The sequence below is a fragment of the Apodemus sylvaticus genome, chromosome 20 (assembly GCF_947179515.1).
Source record: "Apodemus sylvaticus chromosome 20, mApoSyl1.1, whole genome shotgun sequence".
In the NCBI taxonomy this organism is placed as follows: domain Eukaryota; kingdom Metazoa; phylum Chordata; class Mammalia; order Rodentia; family Muridae; genus Apodemus; species Apodemus sylvaticus.
Genome location: NC_067491.1, coordinates 44546389 through 44568094, shown reverse-complemented (window position 1 = coordinate 44568094; position 21706 = coordinate 44546389). Strand labels below are relative to the sequence as shown.

At 41.9% G+C, this 21706-nt stretch overlaps 1 protein-coding gene and 1 pseudogene across 18 annotated transcripts in view; one reads left to right on the top strand and one right to left on the bottom strand.

Annotated features, from left to right (window-relative positions):
* Positions 1–21706, top strand: part of Anks1b (ankyrin repeat and sterile alpha motif domain containing 1B) — a 1102934-nt gene that overhangs the window by 872142 nt on the left and 209086 nt on the right. The gene's annotated exons all lie outside the window — the stretch shown is intronic.
* Positions 7026–7724, bottom strand: LOC127671009 (small nuclear ribonucleoprotein-associated protein N-like; annotated as a pseudogene).

Sequence of the window (21706 nt, the reverse complement as noted above, 5' to 3'; positions counted from 1 at the left end):
GCCTAACTGATATCCTTCTCAATTACAACTTAAATATTACTGAATCTAAGTCACTCTGTATCTTAAACTATAGGCTGTGACCCCCCCCCCCCCTTATAGGTGAAATGACCCTTTCACAGGCACCTATGGTCATAGGAAAACACATATTTTTCATTACAATTCATAACAGTGGAAAATTATAGTTAATAAATAAATTATGGTTGGTGGCCACTGCATGAGGAACTGTATTGAAGGGTCCCAGCATTAGGAAGGTACACTAAGCCTGATGACCACCTAGGAAGTTCTTTCCTAAACTATCAACAAGGCCTACTGGCTACTAATACAGAGAACAAATTTTATGCTCAATATTTAAATTTCATTTTGAAAATTCAAAGCTTAAGGCTGGCACGAAAACTTTCTGCATTTGGATTCTCTAATCTCCACTGGCCTAGAACATCAGGTACAAATTGTATCCTACTAATCCTTAAAGAAAAGAAAAGTTCTCTTTCCCTAACAACCATTTTATTTGATCAGATTTGGTTGTTTTGCTAACTACAGACCACTGTACTTTTTTAATATTTGGTTTCGGAAATGTGAAGTCAGAATCCAATGATCCTGCCTCTTAGGATTTCCATGATAACGTGTGGCATTTAAGCACCATAGCGAATCTTACATTCCCATGCCTACACACGAATAGATAGATGCCTTCGTTTCTTCCTGGCTAAATTTAAACTTTCCAGAATTGTTGCTTTCGGGATGTGCTAATCACATACCACAAAATGTTGCTAACTTTCATAACTCAGCCAAGGATATTGTGTTCCATCTTTGCATAGAAATGCAAATTTCTCCAAAGATTGAGCAAGATTTTTTTTTTGTTTCTGATAAAGGCAATTTGAAAATTTAGATCTAAGATACTAAACATATACTGACAATTTGGTGGTATGCTAGAATTTTGAAATGTTTTACAACTAAACTCATTCGTACCCGATCTCTTCTTCCACTAGAATCTTATTGTCTATCAGTGCATATAGATGGAGAATAGCCAACAATTTGCTTTCTTGTATCTTTTGCTTGTGTCAGCTCCATTGTATTATCAGCAGTGAAACATGCCGTACAGGCTACTGCATTTTCATTGATTGCTTGAGAAATGTCAATATTTTCTATCTGCAGCATTTGTAATTCATCTCCCAGAAATCCCTGACATGACCATAATTTAACAGATCTTGTCATTAATTCAGAAAGAGAAATGGAGAAAAGAGAAGGAAAAGAAATGTGATACTCTCTAACTATATATAAGCAAGTATTTTCTGATTGAAAAGTTGATCAACTTGTGCTTTGCTGTGTTTAACTCCAGACCTGTGATTGGGACCTCTCGAAACTTATTCCATTCCCATTCTAACGGCAACTGTTTTTCTGAGTTGTGCGCATTTTTGATTAGTGAGATTTCATGGTGTTCTGGTCTGTCATGTGTGTCTCCTGGCCTGCATTTTTGTTTTTTGTTTTTGTTTGTTTGTTTGTTTGTTTGTTTTACCTAAGCCTGTCAGAGAAGTCTATCTTCTTCCAATGGATACAGATTGGTGGGTGTGTCTGCTGAGTAACTTTTTGAGTAGAAAACACCTACAAAGTTTTTGGTTTTTTGTTGTTGTTGTTGTTGTTTTTCTGCCTTACACATAATCCTCCTTTGACTTAGAATACCTGGTACCTTTCTGTGATTTGGTTACTGGTGGTGGAAGTCTGAGCCCCTTGTTTCTAGGTTCTTGATTTCTTGGTCAAGGAAGTAAAATAATGACTAGATACAGATTTGCAAACCAACAAGGAAACAATTCAAATGTGAAGCCATAATACAAATCAGGAACTGTCTGTCATGCTGTTGAGAGAGACAGCAGGCCACTTGAGTGACGGTACTCAAGGGTCTCAATTGTTGCATGAGGTTTTCCTTAATGTGGCTCAAAAAGTCTTTGGTTGCTAAAAACATCAGTATAATGAGGGTGGTTCTCAATTTTGACCTGTGGTCTTCAACTAACATAACCTCTTTTCTACTGTATATGCCCCTCACCATAATGCACCTGATTTTAATCATATGCATATCCAATTACGCATAAGACGTAAGACGGTAAACAGGGTTGACCCTAAAAGTACATTCAGGACAGTTTGTGATACTGCACATGTCGTCAAAGTGGTTTGGGGCCTGATCAGTCCATATTTCTTCATTTCAAGATGCATTCCTGACATGTTTGACTATAAATGGATCACTATCAGGAGGTGGCTATGGGACGTCACTTATTTCTATTGGTTAAAGTGGATATATGTGAACCTTGACACAGATGGGGCTTAAGTTTCCAACCAGTTGTTAGGTGAATTATTTGGAGGTGTGTGTGTGTGTGTGTGTGTGTGTGTGTCCACTTAGTAAGGTAAGAGTATCAGGCCGCTGAATGCATTATTAGAAGAGGGGTGTGTGCATAGCCCACATCAAGTGGAGTCCCAGGCTGTTGAACTTCTTCCTATGCTTTACCTGACTCAATTATCTTTCACTTCTAGAAGATCTAGCCTAAGCGCCTTCTTCTAAAGCCAGATGGGAAAAAAAAACAAAACAAAACAAAACCATGAGATTTCCCCAGGACCTACAGAATCTAGGTGTGATTTTCCAGTCCCAGTCCCACCAACTATGCCTCTGGGCAGTAGCTATCTAATGATTCCTGTCTAAGTCCCTACTTACTCCCACTGCTAGGCTTTTAGACTTTTGCTTTAGAAATAAACTCCACGGCTTGAATTAAATACTGACCCACACTATGTTTAACCATGTTATTAACATGATATAAATCCAGGCACATGAAGCATATCAAGTATATTTTCTCCTTATTTTCAGAGTCACAGTGATTTTTCACCTTAAGAATACAAGCGTTGACTAACCCACATTCTTCTTTTTTTTTTTAATTTTTTTTATTCGATATAATTTATTTACATTTCAAATGATTTCCCCTTTTCTAGCCCCCCCCACTCCCCGAAAGTCCCGTAAGCCCCCTTCTCTTCCCCTGTCCTCCCTCCCACCCCTTCCCAGTTCCCCGTTCTGGTTTTGCCAAATACTGTTTCACTGAGTCTTTCCAGAACCAGGGACCACTCCTGCTTTCTTCTTGTATCTCATTTGATGTGTGGATTATGTTTTGGGTATTCCAGTTTTCTAGGTTAATAACCACTTATTAGTGAGTGCATACCATGATTCACCTTTTGAGTCTGGGTTACCTCACTTAGTATGATGTTCTCTAGCTCCATCCATTTGCCTAAGAATTTCATGAATTCATTGTTTCTAATGGCTGAATAGTACTCCATTGTGTAGATATACCACATTTTTTGCATCCACTCTTCTGTTGAGGGATACCTGGGTTCTTTCCAGCATCTGGCAATTATAAATAGGGCTGCTATGAACATAGTAGAGCATGTATCCTTATTACATGGTGGGAAATCCTCTGGGTATATGCCCAGGAGTGGTATAGCAGGATCTTCTGGAAGTGAGGTGCCCAGTTTTCGGAGGAACCGCCAGACTGCTTTCCAGAGTGGTTGTACCAATTTGCAACCCCACCAGCAGTGGAGGAGTGTTCCTCTTTCTCCACACCCTCTCCAATACCTGCTGTCTCCTGAATTTTTAATCTTAGCCATTCTGACTGGTGTAAGATGAAATCTTAGGGTTGTTTTGATTTGCATTTCCCTAATGACTAATGAAGTTGAGCATTTTTTAAGATGCTTCTCCGCCATCCGAAATTCTTCAGGTGAGAATTCTTTGTTTAACTCTGTACCCCATTTTTTAATAGGGTTGTTCAGTTTTCTGGAGTCTAACTTCTTGAGTTCTTTATATATATTGGATATTAGCCCTCTATCTGATGAAGGATTGGTGAAGATCTTTTCCCAATTTGTTGGTTGCCGATCTGTCCTCTTGATGGTGTCCTTTGCCTTACAGAAACTCTGTAACCTTATGAGGTCCCATTTGTCAATTCTTGCTCTTAGAGCATACACTATTGGTGTTCTGTTCAGAAACTTTCTCCCTGTACCGATGTCCTCAAGGGTCTTCCCCAGTTTCTTTTCTATTAGCTTCAGAAACCCACATTCTTCTAACGCAGTCCTTCATTAACCCCTACTGAGATATAGTTGTCAAGACCGTTGTCAAGGTAGATGGCCCAGCATAACCTCAACTGCATGTGACTTTGGACTCATGAGGCTTCCTTCTGTTGGATCCAAATCTCACCTTATGAGTGAGTGTCATGTGACCAGTCCCTGCCTGCCACTCCATCCACGCTAGACGTTGTCATAGCCTTCAAATCACTTCTCTCCCAATACAGGTCAGTGTCTGTCTCTGCCTGGAATATTATTTCTCTAGGTAATCACAGGGCAGATTCCTTCATCTTTCTTGGATCTCTGTTCAAGTACCACCTCCTCAGAACCAAGACACTACTTTCAATAATAATAATAATAATAATAAATTTATTTGTTAAAGGTATAACACTAATATATATCAATGTCTCTTCCATACCTTTATAGCAGAGTAGAGCACACATAGTGATTCTGAAAGTGTTTGGTGAGTATGAGACAGGAAGGCGGGAGGATAAATTGTCCTGGTTTGGAGTTGAATGTTCCCTTCAATTAATCCTATAGAGTGACTGTGGTTTTTCCTCTAGCTGGTCTCCTCTAGCCACACCCCATAGTTTATTGAGTCTCTGTGGGATTTAATTTGAGCTATGTTCTGCTTCATATTATCTCTAAAAAGATATGGGCTTCACAGCTCTCTTAAAGGTTACCTTTCTATGTTATTTATAGTAATTCTTCAATTCCTTGCTCTGGAAGTTCCTATGTTGGACTTGGGATGCAAAAGGCATTGCGGGAACAAGTCATCCAATACCTACTCATCCAGTGTTTATTATGGGATAATCATGGCGCTGAGCCCTTTTCAACTATCAACTTATTTAGGCAACCTTATCACATACTATTATCTTCATTTAACATCTGACAAAATCAAGTTCTAGAGAAGTGAGGTAATTTCATCTCAGTCATACAGACAGAATGGGAAGGTAGATAGAGTGGTCCTAGTGCCCATTTTCCTAATGCCCACTACAGCACCTACTAGACAGAAATAGTCCTGAGGTAGCATTTCAGAGGCATGGATACTTGTCGTCATTCTGTTGCTGACTCTGAGGCCTGAGATGAATTCTTTCAGTTTCCTAAATCAAGCCATATGTGATGGCAAGTCCTACAAGCCCAGCCCTTAGAAGGCTGACATGGGAGAATCACAAAATCAAGGCCAGCCTGGACTATATAAGGAAGCTCAAGCCAGATTAGGCTACATAACAAGATAATCTGCAAAGCTTTGTTGGAAAAAGCCCCAGGATTGAAGTGTACTTTCTTCAAATAAAAGCACCAGTCAACATAATTTACAAAGACTCTCTTATACCAACAAGGTAGTACTGGTTTATCATGAATTTCTTTGAGAAAGATGCAAGTGGAAATATTTTCAAATGTAACTATGGATTTCCTACATATCCCCTGTCAGCTAGCTCCTGTCTTCTGTTGTGGCAGCTTCAAAGGGGGGGAAAGTGAGACGGATATAAAAGAGTTTTCTCAAAGAGTTAAAGAGGTTTGAAAAAGCATGTGGACAGCTGGTAAATATTCAATAACCAGTAAAAGTTGTTTCACTCACTTTTGCCAGATATAAGTTTTAAATGCCTCACTGACATTCATGTTATCAACCGAAAAGAATAGGTGTCAAGAAATGTGGAGGTCTGTTTCCAACTTGTACGACCACGCATTTCCTTTCTAAGCTAAAACAAGAAATCCCAAGTTCTGTAATTTTGCTACCATGGTGTGGCACATGCAACAGCTATCCTTGATCTTGACATATGTTAAAAAGGACATGGAATCACCAGATATCACCTGATTGTGTTACAAATGGAGTTGATGCTGCATGCCAGGACCCAGTCATATCGAGCAACACTTATATTGGATGAGGTACCCATTCGATGTTCCTGTTCCTTCCTCCTCTGTGAGATTAGAGACATTCATTGGCAAGGCTAGATTCCCATTTATAGTATCATTGTCTTTGGTCCTTGTCTTCATCACCTTCAGGGAGCCAGAATGCCATTTTCAAAACACTTTCCTCTTACATGAAAGTGTAGCATAGTTAGCATAGGCTAGAATGTAGAACCAGAAGCCACAGACTTGTGTCTCAGGCCAACTTGACATCTCTCACCAACTTGGACAATGTTCTCACCTTGGAGTTGACTCTGAGCCTGTATCCTTATCTGATGAATGAAGACCATGACTCAGTCAACCTTGTTGACTGCACATCACATGAGATGTTGTATGGAATGGAATTCTCTCTTATATGACTCTAAGGAACACAGATCATTCTTTCTCCAGATCGATAAATAAATTCATCTTAAACCGTGAAAGTCTAAGTTGAAAGCAAAAAATAAGATCATCATTCCAGTATAATCCAACTTAACTCCTGTCTTTATCCCTTTTCATGGAGCAATACAGTGAACCAGCTAATAATACCTCTTCTACAGATGTATTCATACTGACAGTGAAATTGCCAGAAAGAGCTAGGCTCTACACTGAACCACTAAAATTACTCTATGAAAATGGACAGCACCATGACTGCCACGGTCCATGAAGATTTTCCAGTCTTCTGTTCCAGGCTTAACACAAACAAAACTCCCACTGGGTAGCAGTAGACTGAGAACCTTGAATGTCCACTGGAAGCTGCCTGCGCAGCCCCCTCCAGGAGCTGAAGACCCACACTGCCCTCTGTCTGAATGTCAGGTAGTCCCAGTCCATGCCCAGCCCATGTCACCAGCTCACCCCAACTCTCTGGAACCCGTATTCCATCTTCACAGCTGTTTGTATCTTCTCTCTCTCCAATTTGTAGCATTAATTTTTGCAATCACAATGACAATTTTGAATTTGAACATTCCTTAGGAAAACAAAGAGAATTTTAGGTTATACAATTTCACAAGATGCATTGCAGGGACAAAGAAAAGCTGATATTTATCAACTGTATCTTAGGGTCTTGATGGATGTTTTACTGGTAGAGGTGGGCCTTTTATTCCTGGTGGAGGACAGCTCATTTCTGGAGAGGGTATGCCTATAGGTGTCCAGCAGGGCAAGGCCAATTGGTGGGCCCATGGGTGCCCTCATACCAAATGGAGGAGCCTGGAGGTGGGGTTGTTCTGCCTATAAGTGGAGGTGGAGTTCTAGGTCCTGGTGAGAACTGAGTTGGGGCTCTGGCAATGCTAGCAGTGGCAGTACCTCCTCCCCGTAGAATCACGCTCTGCTGGGATGGGCCTCCAACTCCTCCGACAGGGCCTGCTAATCAAGCAGGAGCTTGGGGGAACAGGTACACCAGCTGGTACTCCTCTGCCAGCTGCCCTTCCAGCCCCAGGGCCACCTGCGGCCCCAGCAAGTGGCCCATGAGTGATGCCAGTATCTTTAGGAGGTGAGCTCTCCACAGTCACAGAAACCAGGTTCTCCCCCCATCACAAGACCAGACCCCAAATCCTTTTTAATTCACATTCTAGCTGGTTTTTTTACAATTTTTTTTTTGTCTTGATCTTCCTGTACTCATCACAATCACAGAGGATCGAATACATAGGCTTGTCAAAAGCCTTAAAGGTGCCAGTAAAGATTCTTCCATCTTGCAGGATACATCTCATTCTGCAGACAATGGGCTGCAGCATCTTGCTACTGTTTCCCAAGGTCATGACTGCTGTCCCACCATAGCCATTCAAAATAGGAAAATCTCAACTTGGGGGAGGGCTATAAACAAAGGTTTAAGGCAGGTTATTCACACAATGTAAGCTTGACTAAAGTTTCACAGTGGATGGGTCCTGTTTTCCTAGATATTTACCATGTTGGTGTTCCAATACTGCTTTAACCACCTCTTGGTGTGTCAGCTAAGAATGCCTGTCTCAGTTCTGTCTGGAAATCCACCACAGGAGCTTGCTGCTGCTGAAAACATCACGGGTACAAATGTCACTCTTGGCTCAGTGAGGCTGACCTTCTACATTTGATCTGGACTTCGACTTCTGACATGAGCTGTTCAGTAGTTCTTCCCAGGTGTAAGCAATCCCCATAAATGTGAAGGAAAAGAATATATGCATGCATATATACATACATACATACATACATACATACATACATACATACATACATATATACATACACTCAAGCACATAAAAAATCATGGAAAAAACATTGACAGTAAAATCCACACATAGGAGCATGTCACACCTGAGGTTTCAAGGACTAGAGAAGGGACAAGGGGCCCTTCTTGTTGTTGTTGTTATTGTTGTTGCTGGTAGCGGTGGTGGTGGTGGTGTTTTACATACATGTTTTCCATGCTGCTTGAACAATATTTTCTCCATGTCAAGCTGTGTTGTACTGATTATCTCATCCAATCGTGGAAGGAGAATAGTTATTGTGATCCTGAGCTTCAGAGCAGGAACTTTGGCTTGAATTCAGACTCTACCATTGATACACTCATTACTATCATCCTTGGTTTCTAATATGGAGCTGAGGTTTAGAGAAACTTTTGTCTTTGCCAGTTTCATCTAGACAGACAGAGGCATAGGTGGGGTTTCAGACCTAATCTCCCTTATTGAAGCCCCAGTTTTTCAGGGCTTTCTTAAAGAAAGGCTGATGGACATTTGTCACACTGTCCACAAGGCACCATTTTTAATAAGCAGCCTTTCAAGGTAGAAAGGAGAGAACAAACGATTGTGAGTTGCAATTAGAAGGATTCTGTTACCAGCCACTCCATGATATGCTGAGCATGACCTACCCAGGAGCCAATCAAGCGTTAGAGCATGAGACGTCAAAATCAGGGAACTTCTTTCATCTACATAGTGTATGTCCTTCTTTAAAGCGACTAAAAAAGAAATCTTTAGTTCTTTCTTTCTCCTTTAAGGCAACTAAAGAAGAATTAAGCTGTATACAATAAAAGGGGTGAACATTATTATTTTATCATTTTGTCTAAGAATATACCAAAGTCACTGGGCTCACTCATTTTCGTTCATTTGGGTGGATATTATTCATATTCATATTAAACAGATATTGATTGAGGGTCTGCTGTGTACCAGGTGCCAGAGCAGCCAGAGCAGCCTGTCATTGGCAAGACTCACAACCCTTCTGTGCTGTGTAAATAAAAGAGGCAGAGAGGCGCTCGGCAGTATTCTAGAGTGAACAGGGGTGTCACCGAAGAATATAAGATCCAGAGTAGAACGCATGAAAATATTACCAACAACAAAATGAATGACATCATTAGAGAACAATATAGTGAAGAATAAAGAAAGAAATGATGGAGCTTACACGAGGGAGTAAATAGATCTAACAAAAATGTGTTCCTAGCGTGGAAAGCAAAAGGGTAGAGTGGAACAGAGGGCCGTCGTTGAACATAGCAGCCACTGGACGGGAAAGAATAACACATGGTCTCTGGGGACGCTCAGAGGCTAGAAAAAGAGGAAACATAAAGACCAAATGATCCCAGCAGCGGCCTCAAATTGCTAGTTATGTGTCTGCAAGTGACTCTCTGCTTCTCATTTTCCTCCTCAGAATCTCATCTTTGTAAACCCAGAGAAGCTGGCTCTGTAGTTAGAGTAAGGCTGGGTCACCCGAGCACCTTTCTTTAATAATAGGTACACCGTGCGTGGAGATCTATCTCATTTCCCCCTGAGCCCGCTGATGTCTGCTCAAGTATTGGCAATGGGTCTCGGCATACAATAATTCATAGAAACGCATTTCACAGCCTTGAGTCAGATGGAATTAGTCGCTAACTTACAACCCAGAGGCTTTACGTGAATACTGTCTGTTAAATGCAATTTGTGCTTAAAATAATAATCTCATAGGGTATTTGTTTTCTGAACTGAAGGTAGCCAGAGGGAGAGAAAGACAGACAGACAGACAGACAGACAGACAGACAGATTTCTGTTCCACAAAATCAACTATCTTAGACTTTGTTGACAATCTTTATTTAGTTGTGTATATATAAATCACAGGTAGGAATTTAATTGAAATGATAATTGGTTTATAAGGACAATATTTGTACAGAGTCTTTGAGTATGAGGGGATTGATTGAAGTTAAGTTTTAAAAACTGCCCATAACGTGTTTGGCTCGCAAACAGCCATTCACCTTCAACGGGTTTCAGCCTTGTTCCTTCTGCCCATTGGCCAGAAGGCGACACAGTAGACCCGTGTAGAGTAACACAGTGAGCCTCCTCTTCTCCTTGGCTGTGGCTCCTGGCCCTCTTCCCACTCTTCTACAGACACTGTGAAATTTCAGTTCATCTGACTGAAGCCAACCAATGTCCTCTAACACCATCCTGAGTCGGCAGAGACCAGCTAGTCACAAGCACATCTCTCAGCACGGGAGTGGGGGGCGGCATGTGGAGGGGGGAGGCTCCTGTGCCTGCCTCGTTCCAAGTTTATTCCCTAGCACGGGAGAGTGTGGGCGCTACCAGGGAATGTTCTGGGGGCTGGATGGTGCTTCGAGAAAACCAACGCAACATTAGAATATGTTCTTATGCCGTTCTTGTTTCGTACTGAATACTAACTACCGAGAACCTCTATTCCATTCTATCAGCACATCAGAAACAGGCCCCCCAAAAAGCCACTGTTTTCTTCAAGTACAAAGGAAAATGAATTTTACTTTCAGTCATCTTCTGTTCTTTTTTATTGTTAGGGATTTCTCCCTCCCCAGTGGGGAAAACCTTTTTCTAATCACCTCAGTGCATCTGTCTCTTCTGGTGGTCTCAGTGACTTCCAGCATTACCCTCTGCAAACAAGTCCCAGCTGGGATGCAGAAGTCTGTCATTTCATGGCTCTATGGTTCCTCCTACAAAGTGTGACGGAGATAACAGTGGAAGGTTAGACTCCCTCTCCGCTGAAGGGATGCTTGTGAGGAGTGACTTCCGTGTGCTTTAATTCTTTTCTGCAGTGCAGAAGGGAATCATAATGGACTGCCAGCCTGAAGTGGTTCTTCCCACCTTGATTTTTTTTTAAGTGGGAGTGTCTGATATGACTTATCTCAAATAATGATTCTCCTACTAAGCACATAGCAGGATCACATGCAGAGTTTATTAACCTGGGTTTTACCCTGGTGTGTCTGGGTGGAACTGGGAATCTGCAATTCCAAAGCTGCCAAGGGGACCTTGGTCTGAGGAACACACTGGAATACTACTGGCCCAGGCAGTGGTTTTCTCTCCCTGGCTATACAGAATCCAACCCCTGTCAGCCCCCACCCCTAGAGACACCTACTTAGTGGGTCTTCGACTACAGCATAGACAAGGACATTTTAAACTCCTCAGATGACAAGGAGGGTCCAAAGATGAATGCAGTGACAATACACTATATATTCATATGAAATGACTTTATGAAACCCATCACTGTGTAAATAAATACACATCAATTATAATACATATTTGGGGAAAAAATAGAAAAAGAACTCTTTCCAGGCTGTTCTCTTGATTTTGTTCTAAACTCCCTGAGATTCTGTTAGGTCTCCCATTTTTAATGAGTTCCCTTGGCTGTGCAATGCAGCTTTAACTCACATCCTCTGACTCTCACTATGAGCTCTTGTGTTCTTCTACTATTAGCCAGAGTACCCACCCTAACCCCAGTTCATAGCCAGCATAGCCTCCTCTGCCTGCCCTTCGGATGACTCCTAACAGCTAAGAGATTTAAACAAACCATCATTCACGGGAATGGTACGATGATAATGCGGTCTAGACAAATTTCTGGACATTTTTGGTAAAGGAGCATATAATTCAGGTGATTAATTTAAGACCTTCATTTAAACACTTAAAAGCACCTCATGGTTTTTTGATGCAACTAATTCGATTATTAGGGAACATCACACAGCTCAATAGTTAATTAGGCTTTTACCCAAACTGGATTCATAACTTCTCCTTGAGGACTTCTAATGACAAAATAAAAGTGAAATGTCTTCAAACAAAAGAAAAGTTCTGTTAGTTAAACATCCCAGATCTGAGAGTTCTATACAACAGGGTTGATATTTAAAATTGTATGTTGTATGGAATTTGGGGATTTTCCAATACGTTCAAGTCTCACACAGTTTGTACATAACTCTCAAAAAAAAAAAAGAGGTCAACTCTTCTTGTTCTCAGTGCTTTAAAGGGAAAGGCACTTGGCTGCTGTTCATCTCATATGCATCGTCTGAGATAGCAAAACATGAGGAAGGCAGGCAGTGGTATTTCTATTGTTGGGTGCTCATTGCTATATGGTAAATAAATGCTACCCAGACTTGACTAAAAGCAGTGACGTTGGAAGCATTTCAACTAATAGATTGCTTTCATAACCACTTAAACTGATGGTGTAAGTATGGCTTGTACCTGATTTTATTTTTATTTTTTTTATTTTCTGCCCAGGATTAAAACTAAATGATATTTAGAGTATCAGGACTAATATCTGATTTTTGTGCATTGCCACAGTTGATTCTTCCAACAGATATAAATCTGGTATGTATCAGGAGCCTGGAGCTCTGTCAGTAACCATCTTAACCAAGATGACAGAATGGTTAGGATTTGAACATAAGTAGTCATTAGAGTGGAAGTCTATGAAGCCATGACTAATCTCAGTTTTCCCCGTACCTTGGAGCTCAGCAAATCTATTTTCAATAAAAGAATCAATGAGCCTAACTCTAGAGCCTCTAATATTATTCTCTGATATAATGTGGTTTTGAGGCAGATGTGGTGACACATACCTGTAATTCTGGCGCTTGGGAGTTATGGGGGAAAAAGATCAGGAGCTCGAGGCCAGCTTTCGCTGTATATAGTAAGTTAGATGCCAACCTGGGATGCATGAGACTCTATCTCAAAACAGCAACAACTACAACAACTACAAATGTCCCTGCCCAAAGGACTGGCCTGGGGCAGATGAGTAAATCAGGGATAAGGGTCTCTGGGGCCTTACACATCCTCAGCTATCCTCTACAGAGAAAGCAGGCAGGACCACCCCACCTTTGACTCGGCAGGTGTGTGAAATATGTGCAGAAATCTACAGCTCATCCTTCTGAACAGAGATGGGCCAGAGGTAAGCAAGGGCCTTGCCATCTCCAGTAGTAATTCAAAGATATCAGTGGGGTCTGGATATCTCCCCGGCTCTGACATTTGTCTACTGTACAGAGCCAAAAAAAGAAAAAAGAAAAAAATTGCTGACACTTGGCAATAGAAGCTGAACACCGTGAAAACACTCACCGCAATGAAACTCTCGTTCATCAAATCAATAGGAATCTAATTTAGGGCTTCAGAATCAATACTTCTCAACCTGTCTGTTCACCATACACCATCCTTACCCATATTAGCAAATGTGTGGCTTCTGTTGTAAAGAATAACCACAGGAGTTATTAAACTGTTATAATTAGAAGACACTTCTAATCATACATAATAAGGCTTCACAATCAACACAAGTCCCCTTAGTTGATGTGATTTTAATTTACAAAATGTCTCATTGATACATCTAAATGCTGTGGCAAATTAATACATAATCATGCTCGCATAGATGTCACTACATTTTAAGTACTAACAGAGAAGGCATCTCTCTAAATAAATTAAGCACATTAGCAGGGGCTGTATTGACTCATCTCCACAGTTAAGCTGTGTCCTTTGTAAGTCAGTGTGTTTACAGTTTAGAGACACTACCAGTCACTGATACAATTTCAGTTTTAAGTCTTAATAGAAAAAGGAAGGATTAACCCTGTTTTGGTGTTTGGGATGGGCGCTTATGGGCACGTGTGCATGGAGCTATATGAACAAACCCATGCTAAGAAGCATCCTGGAACACCCACCTGTATGACCAATCTGGAGACTGTACTTTTATCCTAACCAGAGTGATTTGAACTATCCCCAAAATGCTTCGGTGGCAGCCAAGTTGTGAGCTGCCTAATCATATCAGAGGCAAGACAAGGATCGTGTCCATCTTCACTACTCCAGAATAAGATATGCCGCACACATGCACGCTGTAAAAACCAAAAGACAGCGACCAAGACATTTACTCGGGATTTTTTTTGGACTGTAATATTTAATAAACACAGTTGGTCTCCAAAAGAGCATATGTAAATCATCTGAATGCATACACGTGTATGCATCTGAGCTTGGAAGCAAGTGAAAAAACACAAGAAAGAAAGTGGGAGAAGGGAGACAGAAACAGAGATTGAGACCACATAAATGCTAGACAAGATTTCTCTGTCTACCTGCGAACCACGTGAGTAAGACCTCGCTCATGTACTCATTCCACAGATCTGCGCTCGGTATTCATGCGCACTCCTTACGTGATGTGAACGACAAACGAGGAAGGGTGTCACTTTCCTGATTCCGTCCCCATTAGATGGGTGCATCTAATTCAAGTACCAAATCATCCTACATTTTCTGTTGGAGGCTGTGTGCCTGCTCTGAGCTGCAGCTCAGGACATAGGAGGAAGGGGGGACAGGTATAGATACAGGAATTCACCTGCCACCTTTCTGTACAACGGTAGCATTAGGAGATGGTTTCTGGGGGTGGGGGGAGTTAACTCCTATCTTTTCCCATCCCCCCTACTCTCCCTTTTCTGTTCCTATCTTCTCTCTCATTTGTCTCCTTTGCTCTGCTGAACAATTTCACATCTACTTTCATTTTAAATAAACATCCATGATTTGATGTGACCACATAAAATCCAGGAAGCATAAATGAGAGGGAAAGCCGTGATATTTGTCTTTCTGAGACTGGCTTCATTTGCCTAATATGATTAGATATCACATTTGTTTGTCAATGCCTCTGTTGTCGGACACACTTGGATGTTACGAACAGTGATATGGCGGATATTTTGGAACAAGTGTCTCTGTGATAAGCTGACTTCGAGTCCCTCAAATAAGTTACCAGGGGTGGTATAGCAGATCATGCAATAGGATTATTTTTAGTGTTTTGAGAAACCTCCGCGCTGATACCCAGTGAGTCTAGACTAGTTTGCGTTCCCGGCAATAGTTAGAAGGCAATGGTTCTCAACCTATGAATCACGTCCCCTTTGGGGGTCACCTGTCAGGTATCCCGCATCGCAGATATTTACGTTATGATTCGTAACAAGAGCAACATTACTGTTATGAAGTAGCAATGAAATAATTTGATGATTGGGGTCACCACAACATGACCTGGAGGAAAAGGTTGCAGCATTGGAAGGCTGAGAACCGTTGACGCATGGGTTCCATTTTGTCCACCTCCGTAGCCACAGCAATGCTAGCATTTTCTGGTTGCTTGTTTTCATCCTAGCAGCCATTCTGACAGGGTTCAGGTGGAATCTCAATATAGTTTTGATTTGCACGTCTCAGGTGCCTAGTCAAGTTAGTTTTCCTATGTTTATTCGCTTTTCGTATTTCACAATTTGTGAACTGCCTGCTTTGCTGATCATTCACTGATTTGGTTCTGTGTGGGTTTCAATATTGTTGTTGTTGTTGTTTAATTGCTTTCTCTTTTTAAATGCCCTCTATTGTTTCTATGGTGCTGGAGCCTTGTACTCGGCAGCCATGTGTTCTACCATCACGCTTCAACCTCAGGCTTAACCCCACCCTTACAATTTCCCACCAAATTCTCACAAATATAAGTGCACTGATAGATGTGAAAATTGTGAACCTCTATTGTTGCTACTTTGTTTCCAACTCAATTCCCTGGTAAAAGAAAGCTCAACTCAATCAGTTAACAAAACAAGCTAGAAGCCTAGATTGGGCGACCTCACACTCCACTACTCTATTTCCATCTATATTATCCCACATAACTTGTGGTTTCTCCAGGCCACGAGCTTCTCTCCCTCAGATGCCTCTCTGTTTCTCCCCCGTAGCTCCTTCCTCTCCTGTTTATTCTTGATGCTCCTCCCCTCGACTCTCAGCTCCTCCCCCTCCTCCTGCCCAATCATTGGCTCAAGCCTTTATTTGAAAAGTTAAGGTGGGGAGAAACTTCACAAGGCAACTCCTCATCTGCAGCCCCTCTGAGGAGTGGAATTAGCATCAAAATACAAGCCCAGGGCTATCCACAACACTCTATGACTCAGTTTTAAGTTCCCTAGTTTCAGCAAGAGTGCCACCATTAAACTCTGTTTTCTATCGCAAAGTCCTGTAGTACCAACTGTCAGTACAGCTAGGTGGAATTGTGCTTAGTTACTCTGAAACCCATTAGCATGTCTTGTCCTACATGTGAACAATACAGGGGGCAAATCCAGAGAACATAGGCTTTCTCCCTCTAAAACTCAAGAAAGAAATTCTATCCCTTGAGTTGTAACCTCCTGCTTTAAAAACAATAGCCCATATTCTGAGCAGACACTGGAGCGTGTTTATAGTTAGCCTCACCTATAGAGCTAGTAAATTCCACCATGTTATTTGATAGGTGAGCTGAGTCCTCAGAGGTGAGTTGGTGTTGTCTAAGTAGCTCGTAGGCAGGAGAAGTGTGGATGGAGTGGAGGGAGGAGAAGGTAGTGGCCAATTGAAAGCAAGTGGTTAAAAAAAAAAAAAAACAAAGCTATAGAAGCCAAAAAAGTGTGATTGCCCTGGAGCAAGAACTGAGCATGCCCTGTCCAGCCTAGGACCCAATACTCATAGCATGCCAAGCACTCAGTTTATATCTGGAAATGGAAATCAGTTGATCAGGAGCAGCTCAGTATGGCCAGTGGATAGGTGTGGTATGTGCAGAATAATCTCAGTAAATCAAGAAATATTAGGAAAGAAAGCTTTGAATGAAAAAATAGGTATAGAAATAGGATGGGTGGGGCTGGAGAGATGGCTCAGCGGTTAAGAGCACTGACTGCTCTTCCGGTGGTCATGAGGTCAATTCCCAGCAACCACATGGTGGCTCACAACCATCTATAGGGGAATCTGATGCCCTCTTCTGGTGTCTGAAGACAGCTTCAGTGTACTCATATAAATAAAATAAATCTTTAAAAAAAATTCTTTATTAAAAAAAAAAAAGAAATAGCATGGCATACTTACTTTAAAAAAACAATAAACCATTGTGGTATCTGTGTGAAGGATGCATGTGAAACAGAAACCAAAAGGAAAAGGTCGCCATATGCATCCAGGTAAGGAATGGACTCTAGACATGGTGGGAAGTAGGGCTTGGCTGGTGGTAACCAGTAGATGGGGAGGTGGGGGGCGGGGTGAGCGAATGAAGGAATGCTACAATTCTTGTTTGCCTGTCAGCTGCATCATTCATTCACTGCCTTCACAAAGATTCAGAAGGCAGAGCAAGTTCCAGGGCCATGGCCCACAGGCTCCTCAGAGCTCCAGGCCTGGAGTTCAAGCCTTGGTCACAAAGGTCTATTCTCCAGGGTCCCACTCGTAAGTGCTTCACATTGTAGAAAAGTAGACGGAAGTGCTGATTTCTATCCGGAGGTTAAGGTCTGGGAGACGATCCTGCTTATTCATTCACTTCACAAAGAGTCACCTGCATCCTCCACATGACAGTTCACATTGCCAGAACTAAGCTCCTTAACGTCCCTAGAAACCTCATCCTGCAGCTTTCTCTCATCTAGACGGATGGCAGCTACATCTTCATGAATACTCAGGACAAATCTTGAATACCTGGATCCTGATGCCCCTCTATTTCCTATATTCCTAATCTAGCCTTTCAGCAAATCCTGTTGGGATGCAACTAGAATCTACCACCTCTGAACCCTTCCACTGCTGCTTTGCTAGCTTAAGCCCTTATCAACACACACACACACACACACACACACACACACATACACATACATGCACATATGCACATGCATGCACACATATGTGCATGTACTCATGCATACATGTATATGCATGCATACACCTGCACATGCATGCACACATGGGCACACATACACATGCACATACCACAAGGATGCCCACATATGCACATGCTTTCATACATACATGCACATGCATGAATACACCTGCACATTCATGCATACACATGCACTCACTCACATACACATGCACACGTACATGCACGAGATCTCCAGCACATGCACAGTCACACACACACACACACACACACACACACACACGTACGTCTTTTTTCATTGTAGCGGACCGAAATACCTATGACATAATAGCTGACCTCACTTTGCTCTCATTTTCTAAAGCTCCTACTGCAGCTCAAGAGAGCTCTTTCTATTCCCTGTTATTCCAGCACACCCTGACCCCCGTGGCTCTTGATTCTGCTCCCTGGGGTTCTCTTTCCCTAGCCAGTAAAGACTCCATCTCTCATCCTTGTCAGGTTTCTCCTTAAATTTCACCCTCTCAAAGGGAGAACATTTGAAACTCCTTCCAATCCCTTTCTCTGATCTTTTTGACCCTATACTATGTACTGTAATCAAACTATGGAGTTCACATATTCTTTTGTGTGATGTTTTCTCCAGTTGTTTTTTCTCTACTAAAATGCAAGGTCTATAGTAAGAAGGATTTTATTTATTTATTTATTTATTTATTTATTTATTTATTTTTGGAGATAGTATTTCATGTAGTGCAGACTGGCCTTGGACTTCTGGTCCTCCTCCTTCACCTACCATGTGCTGAAATTACAGATGTACACACCACCACACCTAGTTTTATGTGGTGCTTGGGGTAGAACCTAAGGCCTCCTGAAATCTAGATAAGTTTTTCGCCAATTGAGCTACATCCTCAGCCCAAGGGAAGAGTTTTTGTTTTACTAAGTGATATCTGACTAGCATGTGTAATAGCACTGGAATATTCTAGCCTGTGGATGGATTATCTCAATATTTTATTTCAATCATTCCATACACACTGGGAGAGAAAGTTAAAAGGAAGGAGGAACACTGTATGTGTTGAATATTATTAATTATGTATAAAATTATACAACACATGTTCCTGCCCTCTTTGCAGGGACACGTTGATAGAAATAAGCCACATCCTGGGGAGGAAGGAGTTAAAAGAGGCTAAAGAGATTTCTTGATGCTTGATTTACAAGCCTGAAGACCTGAATTTCATTCCCAGAACCTATGTCTAGTAGGCCAGGAATGTTGGCAAATGCATTTCCAATAGTAGGGGTGGGGCAAGGACAGGTGGACCCCTGACGCTGGATAGTCATGTATAATTTTGTAACAAAGGTTGTACTAAACTCTGTGTAAAATAAGCTGAATGGTGCCTTAAGGTTGTCATCTGCCCTACACACACATACAAATGCACACACACACACACACACACACACACACCAAATACATTCTTTCCTTCAACCACTTGAGGCCCAAGGCTGATGACTGTTTCCCTTGCAAGGTGCCATTTCTGAATGCCATCTTCTTCTTTAGACTTTTTTGAACTTAGATGAATGAGAGAATAAAGTGGCACTATCAGCTCCACATTGCCACACACGGCACCTTCCTCTGGGGCCAGCAAAGCCATGTGTTTTCCAGACACGGCGAAACTGCAAGATGACATATAGCACCAAGCTGTATAAACCTTGCTTTGTTCTATCATCCTTAATCGGAAGCATTCATTCTGTCAGATGGATTTGTCAGTGGTAAACACTCTGTAATGTAAATATGCTTAAGACCCCGGCTGTGTATAGAAGCCCACACTTTTAATCCCAGCATTTTAGAGGCATAAGCAAGCAGACCTCCTGTGAATCCAAGGTCAACCTGGGCTTTGTAGCGAGTCCCAAAGCAGCTAAGGCTACAGAGTGAGACCCTGTCTCAAGAAAATTTACCAAAAAAATGAGATAATTTTTTAAAATTAATTATTGTTTTTATTATTTATATGAGTACACTGTAGCTATCTTCAGACACACCAGAAGAGTGCATCAGATCCCATTACAGATGGCTGTGAGCCACCATGTACTTGCTGGGAATTGAACTCAGGATCTCTGGAAGAGCAGTTGGTGCTCTGAACTGCTGAGCCATCTCTCCAGCCCCCCAAATTGAGATGTTTATAGTTGAAAATATTCTTTTCATTTTAGGCTTTATGCCATGGCCATGTCAAAGTTCAGCTAAGATTTTTTTGCATTTCTCCTCTTTCTCTCAACTTTAACCTTTGACCTTTAAAACTGAAGCATGTGTCAATAGGATGAACACTGGAGTGTATCTCTAGCTTGGGAATCATCTCAGTTTACCTATCATGTGATACAGTGATAATTATAGGGTACAATGATAAATATACACTGGCTGTCTTGAGTAAGAGGTATCCAGCCAAGACTTAGATTTAATCTCTCTAGTTCATTCACATAATGATCCCTTCATTTATATATAAATCCAACTAGTGAATACTTGCTAAGATCTTTATTCAGGGGAGGGTGTTGTTTCACTCAAAGGTGACTGCGGCATAGTGTCTGCCCTCAGGAGCTCCTTCTCTTAGTGGGAGATAGGTGTGTATGCAACTGTACCAGAAACAAAGACCTGCTCTCAACAAGAGCTGCATGTGAGCAAGCTGTCTCGCCTTCCTTTGTTACCTGAAGTTAGAGTGCATTGACTTGCTTCTCACCAAACCAACAGCCAAGATCTGATCTATTCTGTGCTACACTAGAGTGGGTGATTTATGAAGAACAGAAAGCCATCCCTCTGTATTCTAAGAGGCCAGAAATTCAAAGATCAGCGTCCTGGCAAATTCGGTTCCCTAGAAGGGCTGCAATCTCTGGAGGAGAAGAACTCTGCATCCTTGAGTGGAGGAGCAGAGAGACAAGCTGTGAGTTGCCTGTGTCAGCCTTCTATTGCTGTGACATGACCCCAGAGAAAACAATTTAAAAGAAGGACGGGTACATTTGGGTTCACAGTTTCAAAGCCATTGCTACTCGATTCTACTGGGCCTGGGAAGTGAGGAAACAGCATATCATGGCAGAGAGCACATGAACAAGCCTGCCCACCTACCCAGCAACAAGAAACAGAGCAAAAGAGGGGTGTGAGGACAAGGCACACCCCTAGTGACCCTCTTCCTCCAAGCAGGCTCTGCCCTGTGACCTATGCCCCAGTGAACTTTGAATGCATCCCTGGCTCAATCCATTGATGAGGTTAGCAGCCTGCAGTGAGATCCCCTTCCTATAGCACCACCAACTTCTAGGGATGTGAATGCAGCCATATTGGCTGCCCAGGATGTGATCCAGAGGTGCAGGGAGCTAGGCACTGCTGTCATTTTGATGGACAGTTCCTATCTGAACCATCAACACATCTTTTGTTAGAGCCTCCATCTCATTAGGTTATGAGCAGTAGAACCTTAGTGACCTAAACACCTCATCAGTGTCCCACCTCTTAAAGCTATCATATCAGCAACAACTGAATATACAGTGGCTTAATTCCCTTTCTGGAAGTCTTTGGGTTCCTTTCTAAACCAGGGCCTTGGAAGGGTTGCTAAGGAATGGGTTCTGAAGTCTATCCATGAAGCATGTATTTTGTTACAAAGTTATATCCAAAGTTATATAGAACACAGGTTCCCACACTACGAGAAGCTCGAGAAGTACAGCTAGGTATGTGAATTGAAGGTTGGATTAGATGCTGTCTAGCTAAGACTGGAGTTCTTCCACCTTCAGGAATCACTGTTGTGATTGAATCGAAATGTGGATTTGGATTCACAAGCCTAGCCTGTGAGTTTCCATCTTCCTCGGCATTTTGAAAATGTTATGAAGACTTGCTGATTCTTAGATGATACTCCAAGTAGCATCTATATAGGCACAGAGGCTCTTTGGATGTGAATTTAAATGGAATGGGACCTGACTGGAATCTTGAGCGCTAAGGAGG